Genomic DNA, 24,393 nt, shown 5'->3' on the forward strand with positions numbered 1-24,393 from the left:
CAGCTCTCAACCCCTGAATCTCAGAAAACCACCTTTCTCCAGGAAGTTGAAGAACCAGCCTGGAATTCAAAACAACCAAGATTCATTTGCTCACATTTTCAAGATAGTTCAGTTGTCTACTTGTACCTAAAATCCTTTTTCAGTGATGAGTGGCCGCATGACAGGGATCAGAGTCTGAGCATTTTCTTTTTATGGAGTGATGGGGGTGGGGGAAGCGAGGGTCTCACCATTTTGCAGACACTGACCCACTGACCAAAGCCAGCCCTCTGGCGTTCCCTCCGGCCTTCCCAGCCAGCTCCAGTCTCAGCATTCTGCGTTGAGAGGATGGAAGCCCTTCAGAGGGAAATGACAAAACCCCTTGGACATCGACACTGGAGAGGTCAGCGGGTTCCTGTGGACTGAGGCGCCCCGGACGCCCCGAGACAGACTCGGGCTCCAAGCCCATGGGGACGTTCCAGCTGTTCACTGAAGCTGGAGCGCCGTCCTGGAGCCGGGGCAGTGCTGAGGGAGGGGAGGGCTGGCTGGACGGAGAGTGGACGCCAGCCCCACTGCTGAGTGTGCCCCTCCGGGAGCCCTGGCTGCTCCAGGCGCCCCCGTGTGCTCTGCCTTCCGTGCACGCAGGGACAGGGACACCTGCAGGCCAGCTCTGAGACGAGGGTCCTGAAGGTCCGGGAGGGCTCCGCGACCAGCGCTGCCACTCAGCCCCAAGGCGCACGGCCCTCAGGCGACACTTAAACGCAACAGAAAAGCGCTTCGAGATGGCTCCAGAGCCCCTTTTCCGCTGATTTTTCCCAACTTGGCTTCCACCGCGTGGGATCCGGGCCCTTTCGTTCCCAGGCAGTCCTAGAATGTGCGTGTCCTGAAGAGCCATCAAAGGCAAAGCTGTTCTGATTGGTTCCCCATCTTTTGTGGCTGTCAGAAAATAACCTGTATTTATTTTGAAATAATGCTTCCTGCCTTTTTGTTCTATATAAATATAATTTCTATTTACTGTAGAGAATTAAGAAAATACAGGAGGGTGTATGGAAGAAATTTAAATGACTTATGTTTGTGCCACCCAGAGAGTACTTGGGTTAGCATCTCGGTCGTTCTCTCTCAGGTTTTACGTGTGTGTGTTTATACACGGGAGGTTATTCACGTTAAGACTGTTCGCTTTTCACTCAGTGCTGCGTATGAGCAGTGCAGCCCCATCTGTGATCACCCTGTAATAGGGAGGCCTGCTCCTCTGTTGAACTTGAAAGTTTCCATCTTTTAATATGACAGGGAATGCTGTGGCAAGCTCTGTGTGCAACTCCCCAAAATGGGTGGTCATTTTCTCAAATCCTGAAAGTGTTATAGGGTCAAAGGCCACAAGTCAGACGTTCTTGCCCAAAAGTTTGAACTCGATATCTCACACAAATTGCTGATAAGGTGAACATTTCAGCTCCTTTGCATAATTTTGTCCTCTATGAGAGGTGAAACATTACAAAACAAACGTGCTTCCTGCTGTGATATTTTTCCTTGTTTTTAATGGAAGTTCAGACTGCTCCGGGAGAGGCGTGTGCAGGACTCGGGAGGCTTGCTGAGACTGTGGCTGGAGGGCAGGGCCATTGCACACGTGTTGGGATCCAGCTAGGTCTCCCAGAAAGGCATGTGCGGTGGGAACCTCAGAGCCCAGAAACACGGCCTTATTTGGAAATGGGGCCTTTGCAGAGGGAGTCAAGTTAGGGTGAGGTTGTCAGGGCGGCCAATACCCAAAACAGGGCTTCCCAGGTGGCTCCGTGGTAAAGAAGCTGCTGCAAATGCAGAAGATGCGGGCTCGACCCTTGGGTTGGGAAGACCGCCTAGAGCAGGAAATGCCAAGCCACTCCAGTATTCTTCCTGGAGAAGCCCATGGACAGAGGAACCTGGTGGACTGTGGTCCATGGGGTGGAAAAGAGCGGGCACGACTAAGCAGTTAAGCACACAACCCACGGCGACCTCTGTCTTTGTAAACAGAGGTGTGGATGCAGGGACGGAGAAGCCACGTGAAGATGGAGGCGGAGACGGGCTCAGGCGTCCACGGGGGCCTCAGAGTCACTGACACTGCCCGGAACTGCAGGAGGTGAGGGAAGAAGCGACTGGCCGGGCCCCCAGCCTCTGACCTCCAGGGAGAACACATGGCCTGGTTCATGGTCCCTGGTTCCCACCCCAGACGCTTGGGCTGCAAGCCCTGTCACTTCCAGGACCCCAGTCCCTGGGGGGAGTGGGCATCTTCTCCCGGCTCTTAGCACAATGCTGTGGACCCAGGCCTTTCCTCCAGCTGCTGGCCTGGCACCCCTTCCTGTGGGGCTCTTGGGTGGCAGGTGTGCTGGGAGGCCTGTCCTCCTCTGGATGCAGGCGTCACTCAGAGGCTTCAGGGGAAATACCTTGGATCATGTTTTGAGCGTAGTCCTCAGGCCTCTTTGATGCAAGGAAGCTTGAGGCCAGCCCTCGGGGTCACACGGGGGAAAGGGCTCAGGCCCTCGGGGTCACAGGGGGGAAAGGGCTCAGGAGTGTCCCCGGGGTCACACGGGGGAACGGGCGCAGGCCCTCGGGGTCACACGGGGGAAAGGGCACAGGAGTGTCCCCGGGGTCACACGGGGGAACGGGCGCAGGCCCTCGGGGTCACACAGGGGAAAGGGCATGGGAGGGTCCCCGGGGTGTGTCCCGCTGGAGTGCACACGCCGAGGCTCAGGGGAGGAACCTGCCCTGGCACACACAGCATGCAGCGGGGACTCCCGGGCTGTGTCACTTTCAGAGTTGGTCAGAGAGTTGGTCAGTCCCAGGATAGGGTCCACAGGCATCACCCACTGCTGCCCAGCGGGGTCCTTATGCAACTTGAGGTGGCGCCCGCTCCCCCGGGGGCCCACGCCAGCCTTGCCGGCCACCAGCACACTTTTCACAGCTCCCCTTCCCTGAACCTGTTGGGCGCATAATTGCTTCCGAGGGTCCCCGACTGATGGAGAAGCTGAAACACCTCCCAATCCCCAGCCCCCTTCTTGGGTAGACAGAGGGCGTTGACAGCAGAGACGTCCCACAGGGTCAGGCTCTTGGGAGTGGACGCTCCGCAGAGATGGACAAAGCCTGGGGACACGGGGAGGGAACCAAAGGACCACGTCCTCCTGCACTGGACACTCGTTTGGGGCCAAAATGTTCCAACGGGTGCGTCCGTTGAGAGCATTGTGGAAGCAACCCCTGGAGGGCAGGTGCGTGTCCGGGGCTGGGGTCCCAGAGCCCGGCCCGAGTGCGTCTCCCCGCACCCTGCCCTGCCTCCTGCCGCTAAGCTTGGTTCCTAAGGTAGATCCAAAACAAGAGCGGGTCTAAAATGCTGGGCTTTTTTCTATTAAAAATTCCGCTTCTTAAACAAAATAGTGCAGGCTTCTAATCTCTTCTCCTAAACCCGTCTTTGAGAGATTAATTAACATGGATGTAGTCTTGACAACCAGGCAACTCCTCCTGGACCAGTGGGGCGGCAGTCAGCTGTCCTCACGCCTTCGAGCCCTCAGACAAATGGGACTGGGGAGAGCGGACGTTTCCAGAAGGATCCTCCCACCCGCTTCCCACTGGCGTCCATCGCTGCTTTCAAATGCCCCGTGAACTCCAGCCCTGAAGACACTTTTCCTCCTTTCTTCTATTTACTGTATTATCATCACTATCCTTTTCCTACCAGAAAAGGAGGTCATCACCTTTGTCCTACCAATCAAAGGTTTTGGAGAAATCGTTTTCTGTGTGGAAACGACAGAGAATTGCCTGGAATGGTGCATTTACTTTGCAGGACCGTCCGGGCAACCTTCCCTCCAGAGGGCACAGGTCATCCTCTGAGAGCCCCGGCGGGGGCAGCACGCCTGTAGCAAGCACAGAGCAGGCATCCCCTTTCGGAGGCAGTCAGGCTGCTGGTGAGCTGCCATCACGGCCCAGGCACCAGGGCCATCTTCGTCCATCGAGCATATTTCTGACAGGCACCAGCAGCCTGGTACAGTCCCCCAGGGGCAGCTGACAGTGACCGCTGCCCTGTGGCCAGGGGCCTGCACCCACGGGCACCCCGGAGGGGCAGGTCGAGCACCCCACACCTCGCTGACCCCAGGCAGACCCCCCTCGCCTCCTAGCACCTTGTGGGGGGAGCCAAGGCGCCACTTGAGATCCCACGTGAAGGAGACCCTCGTCGGGGGTCCTGTGGGGTCCCCCACAGGCACAGGTGGGGGCCCTGCATAGGCGCAGATGTTGGAAGCGAGTCCCCAGGTGACTGGTCTGCCATGAAGGCACGAGGGGATCGTGGCCACAGCAGCGTCTCCAGTCTATGGCAGGCCTGGAAAGGGGTCCTAACACACCCCCAGACACGACCAGGCTCATCAGAGAGGGCCCCGGTGCGCTCCGAGCAGGACAGCATTCCTGTTGCCTGATTAAAGGAATTTTCTTTTGTGAATTAAACCACACTACACAAACCCCAAATTGTGCTGGTAACAGCCACACATGCAGTCACTCTCAGAACGCTGGGGGCCACGAAGCTGGACTCAGACCACCCGGGATTTTAGCAGCTTCTGTGCCTCTGTGGGGACCGCCAGTTCCTCTGGGGGGGATTCGGAGAGCCATGGGAACGGTTACAAGAAAAGCTCGCTTCCCCGCTGTTTTCCATAATTGCTCCTCCTCAACCCAATATGATTTAAGTGGAAAAAAGCAAACACACCCATTTCGGCGGCCCTTTCCCCCCACTCCTTTAATATTTCTTCTTCTGTGTACAGTCAATCAAGGCCAACTGTGGGTGATGACTGGGCAGTGGGGTCCGGCTCACCTGGGGCCCTGGGAGGGGAGGGCCCGGCCCGAGGGAGCAGCTCTGAAGTGAGAAGTGGGGGAACCGCACACGGGGGCCGAGTTTCTATCTCTTCTTCTTTAAACACCCCTGCAAGTGTTTGTCATCTCAACAGAACCGTCCCTGCAAGTAGACTCGTTGAGCTTGTTAGAAAATGGGAGTCAGAGATGCCGGCGCCTGGTCTCACCTTGAGCTGACGGCCCCTCCTGGTTCATGGAGGCAGACCCCGCCTCAGTGGTCTGGGTGACCTTGTGAAGGGCACGAGGCTTGTTCCTGACGGACGTCCCCCCTCGGCGCTGGGAGGGGTGAAGGCCTGGGGTCGGAGTGGTCTCTACGGCAGAATCACTTGGAGAAGAGTTTCAGGCTGTGCCGAGAGGGCGAGTTTTGTCATTTCCCGTGCAGTCCTGCAGGGCCCTGGAGATGGGGCCCAGGGGTTAGCCTGTCCTGCGTGCGCTCAGAGGCTCCCAGAGGCCAACCCGGGCCTGGGGCTTGGACTAAATAGAAGGGGTGCGGAGGGGGTCTGCAGACAGCTGTGGGGAGGGTTGGTGGGCGGTCAGGGCCGCCCCTAAGGAGCGGCAGGGGGACTCACCTGCCGAGCCAGGACGAGCCTGGCTCCACCTGGAAGGGACTGAGGCGGGGACACCGGTCAGCACGTCCTCACTCCCATCCAGCTGGGGCGAGTCGGGGGTGTGCAGGGCAGGTCTTCAGAACAGCAGGCAGTGGGGCTTGGCCAGAAGGGGCTCCTGAGCCGCACAAGCTGCCTGTCAGTTTACAAAAGCCACGCTAAGTCTAGCTCCTGGGGTTAATTCGCGCGTTCTCTCTCCTCCTCTGTCTCTGTCTCCAGCAACATAGGGCTTGCTTGTCCTCCTCCTCCCCGGGAGTGTGTGTGGGATGCTGCGTGCCTTGCTGTTGTGTGGGGTGGGCGGGAGGAGCAGCTGAATCACCCCTTGCTTTCAGGGAGGATCACCAGGCTCTGAGCCCCCAGTGCCCATCCACTCCTGAGAGCTGTAATTGCAAACCACACTGAGAGTTCGAGGTCACCTGTGGTCACTGCGCAGTCCGCTCCGAGTCTGTGGGGCATCCTGCGGGGCGGGACCCGGAGGCCAGTGAGAAACACAGAGTTGTCTCCTCCAGCCTCACCTCTCCAGGTGTTCAAAAGCACACTTCACGTACGTTTAGGCATGTCGTCCTTGAGAATCTCTGCCTGGGCCGTCCTTGATGAGCGCAGCTTCTGTGATGTTGTCTCTCCTTGTGACAAAGCCGACGATCATCAGAAAGATGTGCTGAAAAGGCAGGGAGAAGAGAGGGTGGTTAAGACAGTCACGGGAAAGCAAGCTAGATGACCAGAAGCTCAGCAGGAAATGAGCCGCTTCCTGGGACGTTCAGACGGCCGTGGCTGCTTTCGTCACCAGCCGATCTGAGATAAACTCGAAACAAAATACTGTAGGATATTTTGAAATCACTTCTGGAATTGGTTAGATCTGACAAGACAATTTTACAATCATCTTAAAAGGTTATAAACATAGAAGACACATTAAGCAGAATTCCTCTTCTGCAAAGACCCGCAAGGCCATCGCACCCACCACCTTGGTCAGAACGAGACAGAGGTCAGAACCTGTATGAGGAGGCAGGGACCCAGAGACACTGCTCGTCAGACAGGAGCCACAGCACAGGCCGCTCTGGAGACGAGCGCCTGGGTCTGAGGCCCGAGGAGCTGCCCCTGGGAGGCTGGGTGAGGCCTCCAGGCTGGGTCGGCGGCTCTGACCGGTGACCAGTGACCAAGGCTGCAGTGTGGGAGGGGCCTCTCGGCCACACCCTGCTTCCCAGGGGAGGCCCTGCTCTCAGCGCTTCCCTTGGGGACCGCTCCTCCCCGAGTGCCACGCACATCTGGGTCCCGCCACCTGGCCCAGAAGGCGCTGGGTCCAGCCTTTTCTGATCTTGGTGGACAACTCAGTTCTCTGTCTCTGGTAGGGACCCAACTTACCCATCACTCCCGAGGGTTTTCAGAGTTTCGTGGAGGTGGGAACTTGCTGTATTTATTTTAACAGGGATTTATTGAGATGAGAAAGAGGAGAAATGTCATGGTTGCTGTTTTCCTGATTTAAAGAAGAGGCAGAGAAGTTAGCATTTCCTGCTGATTGCCTTCAGAACTAGACCAGACAACACCCTAGCTCAGCCCTCTCTGAGCTCCCACAAAACACAGCATTCTAGAAACCTCCATTGAAATGCATGGGCTCAAAAGATGTCTGCCTTTTGTAACTCAAAATAAGTGACAGTCAATGAGAAACTCTTGTGTAGACTTTAGTCTTAACTGAGTGGGTTAGTTGCTCAGTGTCCGATGCTTTGCGACTCCATGGACTACAGCCCGCCAGGCCCCTCTGTCCATGGGATTTCCCAGGCAAGAGTTCTGGAGTGGGCCGCCATTCCCTTCACCAGGACATCTTCCTGACCCAGGGATCAAACCATTCTTGACTGTCTAAGCCACCAGGGAAGCCCCAGGCTTAACACTAAGGGGGAAACAATTTCTTAATCACCTACCTCAGTGCACTCTGGAGTCCAGAGGCTTCAGTCAAGAAATCTGCAGTCTCGTTGACTCAACTGGGGTCAGGGTGGAGGGAGGTTTAAATTGCCAATCCTATCAAAAAGGTACTTCACATGAGAAAGAAAAGAACCCAACTCTACTGGTTCAATAAACATCTCCAGCTATTTATTTTAAAAGACCCTTGGTTGGATATTACATGACACTCACAAACGGTGCTGTTACTAGAAGAATTTCAGCCATCTGGAACACACTTAGACACACACTTTATTCAACCAAGTGAGAAAAAGTCCACATACTTTTTAATGCATGTTTAGAACAAAAAATGACTTAATTCTATAGGAAATCAACCCTGAATATTCACTGGAAGGACTGATGCTGAAGCTGAAGCTCCAATACATTGGCCACCTGATGTGAAGAGCTGACTCGTTGGAAAAGACCCTGATGCTGGGAAAGACTGAAGGCAGGAGGAGAAGGGGACGACAGAGGGTGAGATGGCTGGATGGCATCGTGGACGCAATGCACATGAGTTTGAGTAAGCTCCAGGAGACAGTGAAGGACTCAGAAGCCTGGTGCCCTGCAGTCCATGGGGTCGCAGAACAGGAATGACTTAGCGACTGAACAACAACAACGAAATATAACCAACTACCAGCGGCTTCAGCATCTGAAAATTGCTCCAGATGGATGCAGTGCCTCGGCAAGGAGCGCGGAAGCGTGTGGGCGAGTGAAGAGGAGGACGCAGGGCGCTCCGCCCCATCCCTCGAACTGCTAACCGGTGCTCGAGTCCTGTATTGGTTTCCTGGGGCTGCCGTAACAAATACCACAACCGAGTGCTTCAGGACGACAGAGGTTTGCCCCTCGCAGCCCAGGAGGTGAGCGGGCTGGACCCGAGGTGTCCATTCCCTCCTCCCCCTGCCCTTCCAGCCACCGGCAGCCCTGCGCGGCCCTCCGCTGGCGGCCCATCACTCCAGCCTGCCTGCTCTTCACCCAGAGTCGTCCCTCCGCGCCTATGTCCTGATCTCCTCTTCCCACGAGGACACCAGAGACCTGCCCACCCCAGCCACCTCATCTGCCATCTGCAAAGACCCTGCTTCCACAGCCCCAGGGCCTGGGGACTGAACCGAGCACAGGTGTGGGGAACACAGTTCAATTCACAGCACGTCTGGCGCTCTTGCTGCGTTAGCTCATTGATCCTCTCAGCTACCCCACCACCAGCCAGGGACTCAGATTAAGGAGAGAAGCAAGGTGTCTCCTGGACCAGAGGGCCCGGGGGCTCCCCGGAGGGACAGGCCGCCGAGCAGCACAAACGCAGGAAGGGCAGCAGCCTCTGAGCAGCCTCCTGAGCGAGGTCCACTTGGGCAGGAGCACCCAGCCTCGCGGGAGCCTGCAGCCAATCTCGCCCTGTCCATCACCGACCACAGCTTCACCACATCCTTCCGGCCCCTCAGAACCGGAGGGGATTCGACTCCAACCTCCCGAGTCACAGGCTGCTATGGCTGGGGGCCCTCCAGGCCTGTCCCCATCAATCACAGCCAGTGCGAAGCTCACTGTCCTCCTGCTTCGCACCAGCCAATAACCCTTCCTGTCAAACCTCGTGCTGGTTGCCTATACTGCCATGGAGCTTCAGGCAGGGGCAGGAAGAAGCTTTGCGGAGAGCTACGCGAATCCCTCCTTTCCCTGGCTTCATGCTCCCTCTCCCCGCAAGCCCCAACGAAAGGTGTTCTGGCCTTCCTCCCACGCAGGGCGACCACGGACCCCCAGACCTCCTTACAGACCCACCTTCTCCACCAGAGCGGCACCTAGGCCTGAGTACCCCGGAGCCCAGCTCTGGTCAATGGGGGGACGCTGGGGTGGCACTGCCATGCCTGAGAGAAGATGAAGGACTCTGCACATGTGACCGTGCCGGGGACAGAGACCCACGCAGGAGAGCCGCTCAGCTGGTGTGTTCTCTAAGGTGATATACTCGGATCTGACTTGCCATCAGCTGTCTCACACAAACGTGCGTGCTCGTGTGCTCAGGGTCTCGGTGTGTCTGCCTCTTTGCGACCCCGTGGACTGCAGCCCACCAGGCTCCTCTGTCCACAGGATTCTCCAGGCAAGAGTGCTGGAGGGGCTGCCATTCCCTTCTCCAGGGGATCTTACTAACCCAGGGATCAAACCTGTGTCTCCTGTGTTTCCCGTCTTACCAGGCAGATTCTTTCCCACCGTGCCACCTGCAATCTAAACGAGCGAACACCTATTAGAAGGAAAGGAGAAACCTCACTGATGGAAAGGAGTCCGGGGTTTCGAGCATAATGTGAGTCAGGAGGGGCTGAGAAGGAAGATAAAATTCAAGTAGGTAAAAGCCTAGTGAAGAGCAGTGTAAACACTAACGGTTCCCAAAGCATTCCTGATGGATGTCTTGTTTATTATGCCAATAAAATCATATTTGTCCTAACCACAAATATTTTCCAGTTCAACCTACATTCCGTGGAAGCCCAAAAGCAAAATGGATGTGGCTGAATGAAGATGAGCAAGCTTCGGAAAAAAAAAATTAAATTCATTTCTCCATTTTTATACCAGAAAGTTCTCTGAGTACATCCTTTGAAAACGCAAAGGCCTCTGAATAGGTGGGAGACCCACTGTCTGACGAGTTACAAAGCCCGAAGTCCAGCGGCCCTGCTCCCAGAATCGACACCCGCGGGGCCCCCGGAACCTCCAGCCCCCGCCAGCAGACAGATTCTCAGCTGTTCAGTTCTCACAAGGTACAGGCTTGCCATCAGGATTAACAGACGAGTTCATTCTGAAGTTAAAATACACCGTGCCTGGGGCATGCGTATGCTGCTGCTGCTGCTAAGTCGCTTCAGTCGTGTCCGACTCTGTGCGACCCCATAGACGGCAGCCCACCAGGCTTGTATGCTAAGTTGCTTTAATCATGTCTGACTCTTTGTGACCCTGTGGACTGTAGCCTACCAGGCTCCTCTGTCCACAGGATTCTCCAGGCAAAAATACTGGAGTGGGTTGCCATTTCCTCCTCCAGGGCATCTTCCCCACCCAGGGATCAAACCCGCATCTCTTATGTCCTGCATTGGCAGGCAGGTTCTTGACTACCAGCACCATCTGGGAAGCCGTAAATACACTAAGCGATTCTAAAATTTTCCTTTAGAGTCCGAAAATGTGCTCTGTGTCTTTATTAGTTTTGCAACTGATTTAAAAAGTAGCAGCACAATGAATGCAAGGGCTTGGTGGAACCGGGGGATCGCGGTACCTCACCAGTGAGCTTAGGGCCACGCACAGCCCGCCACAGGCCAGGCCGGGAGTCCGTCCTCTGCTGGGGACCCGGTGACACCGGGTTCTGTCACTGTGGAGAAGAGCCCCACAGTGTTTTCATACTTTAAGGCAATGGGGGGAAAGCCAGGGTTATAAGTCTAACGACATGCTGATTCAAGGACTTATCAGAACTGCCTTTGAGAAAGAAATCTAGGTCATTATAAGGATTTTTTAATGAATCCACATTTTCTTCAGAAACGGATACATGGACTTAACGTTTTGATCTTCTGATTAGGAATTTCAGTGGTTACGTGGCATTCTTGTAAGTGGAGAAGATGGTGGTTCTACTAAGAAAGTTGTCATTATCTTTTGGAAGAAGCTAAAAATATTTCTCTGGAAAACGTGATCGTGATTCAAAGCCAGTGCAGTGGTTTTGAGCTCTTCCTCTGGCAAGTTTGAAGGTCATCCCGGGAGTGCAGGAATGGGCTGCAGTTTTAAATGTCCGACTCGTAGTACAGAAGAATGTGTGTGCAGTTGAGTTTCTACTTACAGAATACGGTGGAAATAATGATTATGGCATTTGCATTTTGATAACTAAAAAGACATGCTGTCAACTGAGATAAATCTTCGTTTGAAATAGGTTATATGGTTAGAATTTTCATGAACTCAGGATTTTCTAATGAAATTGGAAACACACAGTTGCCAATTACACATTTTTATGTGTTTGCCAAGGAAACTTTTTAAAGAGGTTTGCTCCAATGTACTATCATCTTGTTTCATTTGGGGGAAAAAAATCTAAAAGCAGAAAGAATAGATTTTAAGCACGAATGGTAATTAGTCCATTCTGAAGGCGATCAGCCCTGGGATTTCTTTGGAAGGAATGATGCTGAGGCTGAAACTCCAGTACTTTGGCCACCTCATACGAAGAGTTGACTCATTGGAAAAGACTCTGATGCTGGGAGGGGTTGGGGGCAGGAGGAGAAGGGGACGACAGAGGATGAGATGGCTGGATGGCATCACTGACTCGATGGACGTGAGTCTGGGTGAACTCCGGGAGTTGGTGATGGACAGGGAGGCCTGGCGTGCTGCGGTTCATGGGGTCGCACAGAGTCGGACACAACCGAGTGACTGAACTGAACTGAGACTGAGCATTTCTTGGCTTCATTTTGTCACAGGCCAATTAAAATATCATGCATTTTTCAAGTCAGTGGATTTGGATCTGGAATGCTGACTGTGGGCCCTGGCCTCTGGCTCGCCGTGAGCCGGGGCGTGTGGCTGTGCTCCGTGAGCCGGGGCGTGTGGCTGTGCTCCGTGAGCCGGGGCGTGTGGCTGTGCTCCGTGAGCCGGGGCGTGTGGCTGTGCTCCATGCTATGTCTGTAACACGGGTAGCTCTCGGTTTCATTTTGCCTCACAGGTTTCACTTGAAAATTAACTGAAGAAATGTACGTCTACGTAATCAGCTCTTGGCAGGTCTTCAGAAGATGTAATTCCCCTTCATCTTCACCCTTGTCTATCGGGGGGCATGTGTGCCACGGAGCCCACAACTTTTATGACAAATACAGTTCCCTACACGATTTTGTAACACCTGCTGCTGCTAAGTCGCTTCAGTCGTGTCCAACTCTGTGCGACCCCATAGACGGCAGCCCACCAGGCTCCCGGTCCCTGGGATTCTCCAGGCAAGAACACTGGAGTGGGTTGCCATTTCCTTCTCCAATCCATGAAAGTGAAGTCGCTCAGTCGTGTCCGACTCTTTGCGACCCCACGGACTGCAGCCCACCAGGCTCCTCTGTCCATGGGGTTTTCCAGGCAAGAGTACTGGAGTGGGGTGCCATTGCCTTCTCCACACCTGTTGGTACCCAAACCAGCTGTGACACAGGACAATAGAGGTTCCTCTGTATTAGGAATCAAGTTAAAACTTCATAGTTTTAAGTACTGATCTGTTTGTTCTTTCCCTTCTATTATAAGGAGGCTTCTTCCCTGGTAGCTCAGAGGGTAAAGAATCTGCATGCAATGCAAGAGACCTGGGTTCAATTCCTAGGTTGGAAAGATTCCCTAGAGAAGGGAATGGCTTTCTCTTCTATTATAAAGTGCAATCATTTTACAGTTTGAAAAAAAAAGAAAAATTATTGTTATTGCTTTGCTACAAAAAATATTTGCAACGTTTTCTAAAAGGCACTTTTCATTTTATATGATCTGAAAAGAAGCATAATTTTATCATATTCCCATAGTTTTGAAGACTTTTATCCTTTTATCTGGCTTTTTATCCGACTCTGAATCAAATAATCTGCTTTTTTCCTCAGATTTTTGAGTGATTGCTTCATTAACAAATAGGTGCTGCTATCTACATCTGGTAATTAAATTCAAGTTTCTTAGATACTCTTTAAATGAGGTAGAATCACTGCTTTGAATTTGAATTAAATGGAATGGATGTTATTTAATTAAAACGGGTCAATCTTAAGCAGATTCACAGAATGATAATCACTATAATAATAAATAAATTATTTAATCCTGACTTTAATTCATTATCAAGACATAATCTTTACATGAGCAGTTCAAAATATGAGAAAAGCTAACCTCTGCGGCTTCCCGGGAGCCAGCACCCCGAAGCCTGCTTCCCATACCAACCAGCTCTGCTGTTCACTCGAGCACTCGTGTCTGACTCTGTGTGACCCGTCGACTGTAGCCTGCCACGCTCCTCTGTCCAGGGGATTCTCCAGGCCAGAATACTGCAGTGGGTTGTCATTTCCTTTTCCAGGGGAGAAGCGTCTTGCTTACAATGCAGGAGCCCTGGGTTCGGTCCCTGGGTCGGGAAGATCCCCTGGAGAAGGAAATGGCAACCCACTCCAGCACTCTTGCCTGGAAAATCCCACGGACAGAGGAGCGTGGTGGGCTACAGTCCACGGGGTCGCAAAGAGTCCGACTGGACTGAGCGACTTCACTTTCACTTTTCTCCAGGGGATCTTCCCAGTCCAGGCTTCAAACATTGGTCTCCTGCACTGCAGCCCTTGACCTGCCCTGTAGATTCTTCACCAGGAGCCATCTGAGAAGCCCTAATTACCATACAAACACCAGTTAAAACAGAAGCAATGGCCCCAGGGCTCTGGATGTTCACAGTGGCCGTGCCTTTAAGGAGAAGAGTCAGGGTTTAAGAAGCCCTGCTGGCTGAGTTTCCTCTTTTAGCTCCTGGCTTTGCCCTGAAGGCTGCCCGGGTTGGGGACTGCCCAGTGGACACAAACAGTGCATTTTTGAGACAAACACCGTCTGTCTGTCCAAGGACCAGGAGGAGGATTCTCTGCACTGAGTGTGGGAAAAGACCCCTTCGGTTGTTTTTCCTTTGCTTATCTCTTTTTCCTCCTGGCCTGCTTGTTTGGTAGTTCAGTTCCTAGCGCTCTGACAGTAATGACTACTGAAAATCTAAAAATCTAAGATAAAACTTATCTTTCTGGCCAAAGGACTTAAACTTGATTAAAAAAAAAGGACCCAGCATTTGAAGAGTATGAAAAATCCTTATTATTTATTTTTCCTTCTCTTGTCTCAGCTGTACTGAATGAATAGACCTTCACAAGCAACTCTGACCCTAAAGGAAAGCCCAGTGGGGCCCCGGAGCTGGGAAGGATAACTGAGTGGATTTCCTGTTAAAACAACAGCAACAAAATTCAATAGTTTCCAGAAGATTTTAACAGGATTCAAAATTTCATAGTGTAGTATTAAAAATGTCCAGGATCCAATCCCAAAGTATTTGAAGTACAATGAACCAGAAAATTAAGATCAACACTCAGAAGAAAAGATTATCAACAGATGCCAATTTCAATGTGACCCAGATGTTCGAATTACCAAAGAAAGACTAAGGCAACTGCTGTAACTATACTCCTTGAGATCGAGGTAAACACTCTTGAAATGAATGAAAGTGAAGTTCTCAGGAGGAAATGAGAGGCTATGAAATGGAAATTTTAGAACTAAGAAATGCAATAGATAAAATTGAATAATCCCATGGATGGGTTTGCTTGTAGAATGTAGGAAGTAGAGTGAAAAGTCAATGAATTTAAATTTCAATGAATAGAAATCATTTCATCTGAATGACAGAGGAAAAAACAATTGAAGAAAATGAACAGAGTCTAAGGAAGCTGTGGAATAATCTCAAAATTCTCACACTCACAGCACTGGAAAGCCAGAGTGGGGGAGAAACAGTGATGTTTGGAGAAAAATTATTTGAAAGAATAACGGCTAAAACCTTCCCAAATATCGTTCAAGACAAAAATTTATATATTCAAAAATTCAGTGAGCCACAAACAGAATAAACTCAAAGAAACCGTGCAACCTACTTGGGATGCTGGAAACTAAATAAGCAGAAAAATATTTGAAAGGTGAGAAAAATAAAGTTTTTCACTGGGCACATAAGAACCAAAGTGTTTTCTTTAAAAAAAAAAATTCATCTGTTCCTGTTTACTTTTACATAAGACATTTAAATCAATAAATAAACTGGAGGAAAGGGCATTTTGGCTCTGGAAAAGGATGTGCAAAACATGAAGTCAAATAAAAATTAGTGGGTACATTATCTAAATATTTGGAACCTCAAACAAATATTTGGTTTGATTTTGAGGCAAGTAAACGGCTCAGTCACTTCTTTTTTTATCCCCTCTGGCTCATCGTCCGTGGCGATGACCAACGAATGAAAACACTGAGGTGAGTGACGGAATATAATCAGGCGGCTGAAGAAATTGCCTGTTACACTCCTGAAAGTCAGGGGCCTTGGGAGCTCATTTACAGATGATCATGAAGCCAACTGCTTCATTCTCGAACTTCTGTGATAATCGTGGCGTTTCTCAGTTTCAACTTATTAATGTCTTGGGATGAAATGCAGGCCTAATATTGAGCTAGCTTGCAAAATGTGTCTATAATATCATACTGAGGACTTGTGTGGCCCCAAACGCCATCTGCCGCCACTGTACAAGTGCTCCTGCATGTCCTAGAGGACTTTATTTCTCGTGGATCACAGCTAGTGACGGCAAAGTTCCACGAGCTTTGTGAGGATGGTTATTACGTGTCTGAAATTAGAACAAGTCTGCTACGCGTGTAGAACAGAGCTATTAACCACATGAAACGAGGTTCCCCTTATTGACTGAAGGCATTTTATTAGCACACATTCTTTACGTCTTTCTGAAACTCCAGTTTCAAAAACCTTACACAAAAGAGAAAAGCATTATAAAGGTGAAATATACATAGAAATTTAAAGAGAATGCAGATGAGAGCTTTTAACTGTGGACACATGGTAAGACGGAGTTTAATTGTGTCTTCGTTTATACTGGATTCCATTTAAAATCTTCTCCACAGGCCCCCTTACACCTCAGGTCATGTTTTATAAGGTCATGGTTTGACCTCTAACATATAAACCCAAAAGAAACGAAGAAAGTTGTAACAATAGTTTACTCTCATCTGAAGAAGAAAGAACAGGTAATTTATGACCCACTAAACACACTCTGAGAAGAGAAAGCCAACTATCTTTGTCATCAAAATGCAGTTAATTTATGTCCTCATCACATCAACTTGAAAAAAGCATTTGTTCACAGCTATGGAGATGGTAAGAGCATTTGGTTATTTTATATCCACTTTTGCTGTTTTTAGTGATATTTTAATAATAAAAACAGCAAATGGGTATACTCAAGAGTCTTTATATACTTTTATCAAATTTTTCCTTTTTAATTCTTATAAAGAAGAACATCTGGACAAGGACTTTGAGATCACCACTGAGAGAAAATAAAACTAAGAACTCCATGTTTATTTTGAGGAAAGCAAGAATGACCTGTGAGTCTGCCCTAAAGGTATCTTGACTTCATGTGGCCGTGGAGGAGAAGATGGTGTGGTTTGCCCAGTGATTTGCATTACGCTGCTGGAAAAAAAAAACACAAAAACCCTATTTTGAAAATGTTTATGCATCAGTTATTTTGCTTTGGGAAACTGTGACTTTGCTTCCTTTCCCCACAGCCCAGAGCTGAAATGTGTGCGATAACCCACCTCTCTAGCTGCTGATGAGAACCAGCTGAAATGTGTACGATAACCCACCTCTCTAGCTGCTGCTGAGAACCAGCTGAAATGTGTGCGATAACCCACCTCTCTAGCTGCTGCTGAGAACCAGCTGAAATGTGTACGATAACCCACCTCTCTAGCTGCTGCTGAGAACCAGCCGACTGTGACGTGAGGAACAGGTGATGCTCTTGATTCAGAGAGTCTCTCACTCTGTGCAAATACGTTCCTAGTACTTTACTCATGTTTGTCGTTTCTACCAAGTCTGAAGATTCTGGGAAGTCATCTGAGCAATAGTTCTTGTTTATCTTGACTCAAGCCAGGTTGGGAAGATATATAGCAACATAGCAAGCCTGACATTTACTAGGCATTGATTACGATTTTGTTAGCAGTTTGTTATGAGAGAAATCTGAACAGTTCTGTCTTTGTGGGTATGGATATATATGGTTTTCTATGCACTCAATTCTCACTCTCAGTACTGACCTGTCAGCATTTTTGAAGCTGCTAAACTACACTCTCAATAGAGAAAATGTGGGTGAAATGGTGGAGAACATGTAGAGATCAAAATGATGCTATTATTTATGAAATTGAACCCATATTAGGGTCTTAACACAATTTACATTGTTGAATCTCTTCAACCCATAATTCCTTATATCTTGAATCTCATCTGAAATTCCTCTTAACTTTTTTTTAATGTGAAACATTTTTAAAGTCTTTAGTGAATTTGTTGCAATATTACTTCTGTTTTATGCTTTTCTTTTTTTTTGCCACTAGGCACGTGGGATCGTAGGTCCCCAACCAGGGGTCGAATCTGTACCTCTGCATTGGAAGGCAAAGTCTTAAGCACTGACCCACCAAGGAAGGCCCTGACATCTTTTTTCTGGCCTAAACTGAAGACCTCCCCAGAGAAACTGTGTGGATCACAATCAACTGTGGACAATTCTGAAAGAGGTGGGAGTACCAGATCACCTGACCTGCCTCTGAGAAATCTGTATGCAGGTCAGGAAGCAACAGTTAGAACCGGGCATGGAACAACAGACTGGTTCCAAATAGGAAAAGGAGGACGTCAAGGCTGTATATTGTCACCCTGTTTATTTAACTTATATGCAGAGTACATCATGAGAAACGCCGGGCTGGAGGAAGCACAAGCTAGAATCAAGAATGCCTGGAGAAATATCATTAACCTCAGATATGCAGATGACACCACCCTTATGGCAGAAAGTGAAGAGGAACTAAAAAGCCTCTTGATGAAAGTGAAAGACGAGAGTGAAAAAGTTGGCTTAAAGCTCAACATTCAGAAAACGAAGATCATGGCATCCAGTCCCATCACTTCATGGGAAATAGATGGGGAAACAGAGGAAACAGTGTCAGACTTTATTTTTCTGGGCTCCAAAATCACTGCAGATGGTGACTGCAGCCATGAAATTAAAAGACACTTGCTCCTTGGAAGGAAAGTTATGACCAAACTAGACAGCATATTAAAAAGCAGAGACATTACTTTGTCAACAAAGGTCCATCTAGTCAAGGCTATGGCTTTTCCAGTGGTCATGTATGGATGTGAGAGTTGGACTGTGAAGAAAGCTGAGCACCGAAGAATTGATACTTCTGAACTGTGGTGTTGGAGAAGACTCTTGAGAGTCCCTTGGACTGCAAGGAGATCCAACCAGTCCATTCTGAAGGAGATCAGCCCTGGGTGTTCATTGGAAGGACTGATGCTGAAGCTGAAACTCCAATACTTTGGCCACCTGATGCGAAAAGCTGACTCATTGGAAAAGACCCTGATGCTGGGAAAGATTGAGGGCAGGAGGAAAAGGGGACAACAGAGGATGAGATGGCTGGATGGCATCACTGACTCAATGGACATGAGTTTGGGTGAACTCCGGGAGTTGGTGATGGACAGGGAGGCCTGGCGTGCTGCGGTTAAAGGGGTTGCAAAGGGTTGGACACGACTGAGTGACTGAACTGAACTGAACTGAACCCAGAGAAAAGAAGAGCAGGTCACTCAACCGTTAGAATTTCCAGGTCAGAACAAAGAGCTCAGAGACCGCCGTAATCTAAGAGAATTACAAAATAGGCCGGTTGTTCCAGAGGCTATAAGGCAAAGTGCTGTTGCACAAATCTGCTTGCAAAGAGATCACCAGTAGCCTGGCGTCTGCCGCGGCGAGGGTGCGGCTCGAATCTGCCAGAGTCCACGTCCCGGTGCCAGCCGCCCCCAGGCCCCTCCGCTCCCTCCATCGCCTTTTCCCTGGGTGGTCTGTGGCTGCCACCGAGGTCTCGGGAAGCATTCACTGAGGCAGGACACAGGAGGACTGCGTCTAAAACTGAGAGCCAGATTCTTACTCTTGGGCTCCAACACCAGCTTCTGAAAACCGCAGCAGGGGATGACTGGAATCCCAAGAAACTCATGGTGACTCTAGGAACAAAGCTCAGCGTGGTGTGTTGGTCTTGGGGGTTGCAAAGGCCGACTACCATGCTGTCCCCGCCTGGACGCAAGTCTTCCAGAGCAGAGGAGCAGGAGGAAGCGGAGGCCTCCAGGGCAGGGAAAGCGCTCGGACCAGGCTGAGTGGCTGAGCAGCGGCCCGGCCCCGCTGTCCTGCATCCCACCCCTGCTGCTCTCTAAGCGGCGGAGCCCTGGTCATGAGCGTGGGGGACAGAAGGCACCCAGGACAGGACAGCGGGAAGCAGGGCTCAGGAGAGGCCCCTCTGTCCACCTGGGTGCGGGGCCCACAACACAGAAGGGGTCAAGGCAGAGGAGCTGAGACAGTCCTGCTGCAGCGACCCAGACCCACTCGGGCCCTCAGAGAGACAGAGAAGGGGGCAGCAGAGCCACTGCTTGTCGCCAGGGGCACGGTGGCCAGGGACAGTTTGCAGCTTTGGCCGAAGTGGAGGCTGATGGCCAAAGACCAGACAGGGTGAACTCCTCTCTGTGGCGTCCAGGAGTGGAGCAAACCAGACATGTCTTCCCCTGAAGACACATAGAAGATACACAGTCCCTTTTGGAACATACAGCTCACACCCTGGGAGGAGAAACTGGAGCGCAGCTCTGAATCAGCCGAGTTCAAACTGGCAATGCCTCAGGGCTCAGAGACTCTGTAGTTTTTAAAGTGAGTAGGTTAGATCTCCTGCCGCAGAGATACTGTGACTCCACTGAAAATCAAACCCAAATTTAAAAGAAAGCAAAATTCCTTTTTAAAAAACAAGCTTGAGGTTGTAGCTCATGGGAATACTGCCTTGGCCACATGTGTTGCTCATGAGAATTCTGCATTGCCGATATCTGAATGCCCCTGCAAGGGCCATTCAACAAGCGCTTATTTATGGTATAGGGTCAGAAAAGGGATTCTCAATGTATCTCCTGTTGGAGGAACTAGAAAACACCCCCGAAATCCCAGAGCCCATTCCTGAGCGCATCCTTCTTGCCTCGGACATTATCCATGCGTGCAGGAAACGGCTTGGCCTCTGGTGTCTGTGAAGCCAGGACGGTACAGCAGGTCTTCGGGACGGTGGAGATGCTTCACGCCTGTGCTGACAGACTGAGCGCCTGAGATGCGTCCGGTGCAGCCGAGAAGCTGGATTTTAACTTGTGTTCATTTTGGCTTCAGATAACTGTGATACACAGGTGACTATGGCCCCTGTAACAGACACTGAGGCAGAGGGCTAGGTTCTTATCCACAGCCCTGCGTGTGGCCAAGACTGCAACTGCATTCCTTTCTTTCCTCGGTAATCTCGCATCCTTCTCATTGCTACAGTCAGGCGGAGGCAAAAGATGTCAGCTGAAGACCTCAGTCTCCTCTCTAGACTCCTCCTGTCTGAACCTCAGTTGCCTGCTGGGCTGATCCAGCAGGAAGTCTGGAGACCCGCCTAGGTGCTGACCCAGTGCCAGTGCGATGGTGTAGACACCTCTGGGACTAGGCTGGGCTCAGAGGCTGCTTAGCCGAGCTGCGGAGAACAAGACAGACCCGAGACAGAACTGCAGCGGAAGGGCTGGTGACGTTGGCACGCTGTGTGCAGGGGGCCTGCTTCTCGGCTGGGCTCCTCGTCTCCAGTACCTGAAGGTTACGCAGGCTGGGCGTTTGCTCCTCTTGTTCCCCAGTCCGTTCACACGGCTGTGATTCACAGTGCCTTTTGCGTCTGTATTTCCTCTCCTTTCACCAGCTATTTGCTCATTACACATTCACTCTTTATTTGTCACGGACTTACTAGCTGTTGGGAGGTAGGAAACAGCTAGGAGCACAGCCAAGCGGAGCCCCCGACTTTCTGTTGCGTTTAATCTAATCAGGGAAACAACAATTCCCCAAATCTGTGCTGGGCAAGACACATCCTCTGGCTGCCTGTCTTCATTACACCTCAGCCAATGACTTCAACGCTCCTTTGCGATTTCCTCACATTATTTCCTCCATGGGTCTCAAGGGGGTGATGGGAAGACAGTGCTAAATATGTTAGCTTCTATGCTAAACATGGTCAGTTTTCTAGTCTATATCCAACCAAACCTCGAATCTGGGGAGATAATGTGTCAGGTTAAAGCATTTCTTGCAGTGTGTGGTGCCCATGTAATCAGCTTCCTCAGTGATGACTGCTCTGCTCCCCCGAAGAGATCTGTTTAAGCAGGAGAGACTCAGGGGGCAGGTCCGTCTCAGCGTTTTGTCCTGTCCTCCGTCTCCCTGTGGGTACCATGTGCAGGAGCCTGGAGCTGAGGCAGCCAGCGGGTGAGCGTGAGCCAACAGTGTGCTGTGTTGGTTTGGGTAATGGCAGCTGTAGTAATACAATTTCATTGTCACAAAAAGTTGGTAATAGTGAATTGGAAGTTCAGTGTTCCTTCTTACCCTGTTGGGATCTTTTCTTAATGTGGTGCTTGGAATCCTGACTTTTTCCACTGTGTTGTTCTCTAGCCCCACAGCTTCTGAGTTCTTTGCATGAGGCCAGTAGGCAGGTAAGAGAGTCTGGAGCTGGCTTACTTGCCTCTTGAGATGCTAGCCTACCATATGAACTTTAAACTCCTACACTTGGAACCCGAAGTTTTCCAGCGTAAAGCTGTATCCCTCACGACTGCCAGACTGCACTTGCTTATCCACCCAGCACTCCTTCGCCCAGGCATGCACATCCTCACTCAAAGCGTCCTTTGACTGCCGTGCGTGCGCTTCACCCCCCAGAGTTCTGCGCTGCAACTCTCACCTCAGTCCCCCTCTCAAAGAATCGTCTGAAACACCGTTATATGCTGAATCCTTACTCCTAGATGAACATAACTCTTTCCTTTCATCTCTCAGAGTTTAACATACACATCTCATTTGATAGTTCATAACAGTTATTTTAAATTCAAGTTCAAATCTCATTATCTTGAGATAAAAAAGATAACGATAAAGATTGTTACCGAAGATTATTAAGCAGCTTAAAAAATTCTACAGTTTAAATATTCAAACCACGTTTTATTTTCTAAATCAAATATATAAAACTCATTCATTGCCTCCTTATAAGTCAAAATTGGAATCTATAATTTAACAAATATTTGTTGTCTTGGACTGCCTACTATCTGAGAATTTCAGCTTCATGTAAGATTTATTAATCTTAATAATTCAGTCAACATAGAAATAGTGGAAAGATGGATTCTATGTAATTAAAAAAACTCTCCATGTGGCACTCGATTTTTCATGTTTATGAAGTTACGTCTGGATGTCTGTAGATGAGCACTAATCACCTCATTTGTTTTTGTAACCACGATCCCAGACATTTCTCTAAATGAAATACTCTGTTGGTTCCATTTGTAAGTTGTATTTTTCAAAAAAAAAATCCTGCACTTGGATTTTTGAAAGGTTTTCTCTTTTGTCAATGGTTAAACACCACCGCCCCCACACCCCAGCTCTTACTTTCCCTGGTGACAGCAAGATGAAAACAGAAGCGAAAGCTGTACACACCTGCCACCGAGGGTTAAAACCCGCCAATATCCACCCTCACGTCACGCCAGCCTCTCGGATCAGCTTCCACTCCTCCCGGCGGGCGTTGGTGACGCTGGAGTCGCCTCAGTCCTGCACCCGCGTCCCAGGAGATTCCCGTCGGCCCAGTCTGCCATCAGCTGCTGCTCATTTTCAGTTGCCAGAAAACCCAGAGACGCTGCCTTTAGCACCCACAGGACACTTGGGACAGCCTGGGAATGCTTCCGTGGCTGTTGCTACAAAGGACAGGAAGGATCTCCATGTGGGGTTAATGCAACCCTCCCCCACACCAGGGTGCGGGCTCCTGTAGGGAGCACCGGAAGTTTCCGAGACCAGCCGGAACCACTGTGGTCAGGCCGCACCCGCGTAAGGAAGGCCTTTGTCTCCATCTCTGACGCGCGTGATGCAACAGCACCAGTCAGGGGCCCGGCACTGAGTGACGAGGAGCTTGGAGGACCCTTCACAGCCAGGGGACTCAGGACTGTCCGTGCGTGTACACACACCTGGGGAAGCAGGCTCCCTGCAGAGGGACCCCTGAGAACCGGCTGAGAGCGGGGCACCAGCTTTTGTCAGGACCTGCGCCAGGAGAGTGAGAGGAGAACCGTGGGCCAAAGGTGCCCACCTGGGAAAGGCAGGCCAGCGAACAGCCGCAGAAGGAGCGGAGGGTCTGAGATGGAGTTCGACTACGGGAGGGAGCCACTGGGACTTCCTAAATAAGAAAAGATGTGCTTAGTTTATGCTTTGTAGGGACCGCTTGGCCACTGGCAGGAGCTGACTGTAGGGGAAAGGGACCTGTGGGCGTCAGGAAGCTGCTCAGACATGTGGCCACCCAGGACGGAGGCAGCAGGGAGCCGTGGCGGCGTTTGCTCCCCGTGTTGGAGGCTGGGCCAATACAACGTACGGCTGAACTGATCATGAGGTGGAGGTTCTGAGGAGGAGGGGCGTCCAAGGATCCAGCCTCGCTGAGGACACAAGACTAAGATGTGTGGTCCCACCGGCTGCTGTGGAGACTAGGGCTGGGGCGGGGGGTGGGTGGAGCGTTGCGTAGGCATCGCTCGTGGGGTAGATGTACCGGGATGGGGGAGGCTGGGGGTGATTCGGAAGGCAGCGGCCTCCAGCGCTGTTCACACGCACACTGCCTCGGTCCCTGCTGGAGGGGGTGCAGGGGGCACCGAGGGCCAAGGAGGGAGCCCGCCCTGCTCAGCGTTCAGCGGGAGAAACGGTGAAGACTGGAAGGTTAGGGGCGCAGCAGGGTGGAGGCACGGACGTTCAGCCCAGGCGCTTGGCCAGGAGAAGCTGAGCAGGGTGACAAGTGAAGACCAAGCCCTGGATGACCTTGTTGGTGACCTTGCCAATGGCCTTGCCTGCTCCGGTGAGGCGGCAGGGACCACCTGAAACGCTCTGAAGAGGACTTGGGAGCTGAGACTCTGGGGACAGTGATATGTACATGTGTGAGAAAAGCATGCATTCGTATTATTTAATAACCAACATGTACTGTTTGGAAGAAGGTGCTGCTACTCCAGTAGCACTCAGAAACTGGAAGATGGACAATTATTCTGCTCCGTAAGAATAATGATGCATCTGGGGCCTTGTCCTCACTAGAAACTCAGGTAAATCCTGCATAATACCGCGAGACGGCTGCAGTAACGCACCATTCACAGTGAACTGCACAACTCTGCCACCGCAGCATGTTGACTGGCGTGATTACACGATGTGTCTTCATCGTGTATCAGTCCATGTGCCCAGTCACTGACGTGTGTCTGATTCTCTGCGGCCCTGTGGACTGTAGCCCACCAGGCTCCTCTGTCCATGGGATTTCCCAGGCAAGAATACTGGGGTGGGCTGCCATTTCC

The 24,393-nt window shown here is 50.8% G+C and overlaps 1 long non-coding RNA gene across 6 annotated transcripts; it reads right to left on the reverse strand.

The window, feature by feature from the left end:
- Window positions 1-1,488: 1,488 nt before the first annotated feature.
- On the reverse strand, window positions 1,489-22,892 carry LOC101907681 (uncharacterized). 6 transcript variants are annotated; one of them, XR_001501085.3, is made up of 4 exons: window positions 7,346-7,914; window positions 6,792-6,903; window positions 5,397-6,090; window positions 1,489-5,221 (listed from the first exon to the last, which is right to left on the reverse strand). It is a non-coding gene; the product is annotated as an uncharacterized lncRNA (long non-coding RNA). The 6 variants fall into 6 exon arrangements; XR_003036495.2 differs by lacking the exons at window positions 6,792-6,903; window positions 7,346-7,914 and adding an exon at window positions 22,523-22,892; XR_809005.4 differs by lacking the exons at window positions 6,792-6,903; window positions 7,346-7,914 and adding an exon at window positions 6,423-6,569.
- Window positions 22,893-24,393: the final 1,501 nt, after the last annotated feature.

This window comes from Bos taurus, chromosome 9 (genome assembly GCF_002263795.3).
Source record: "Bos taurus isolate L1 Dominette 01449 registration number 42190680 breed Hereford chromosome 9, ARS-UCD2.0, whole genome shotgun sequence".
NCBI classification, from domain to species: domain Eukaryota; kingdom Metazoa; phylum Chordata; class Mammalia; order Artiodactyla; family Bovidae; genus Bos; species Bos taurus.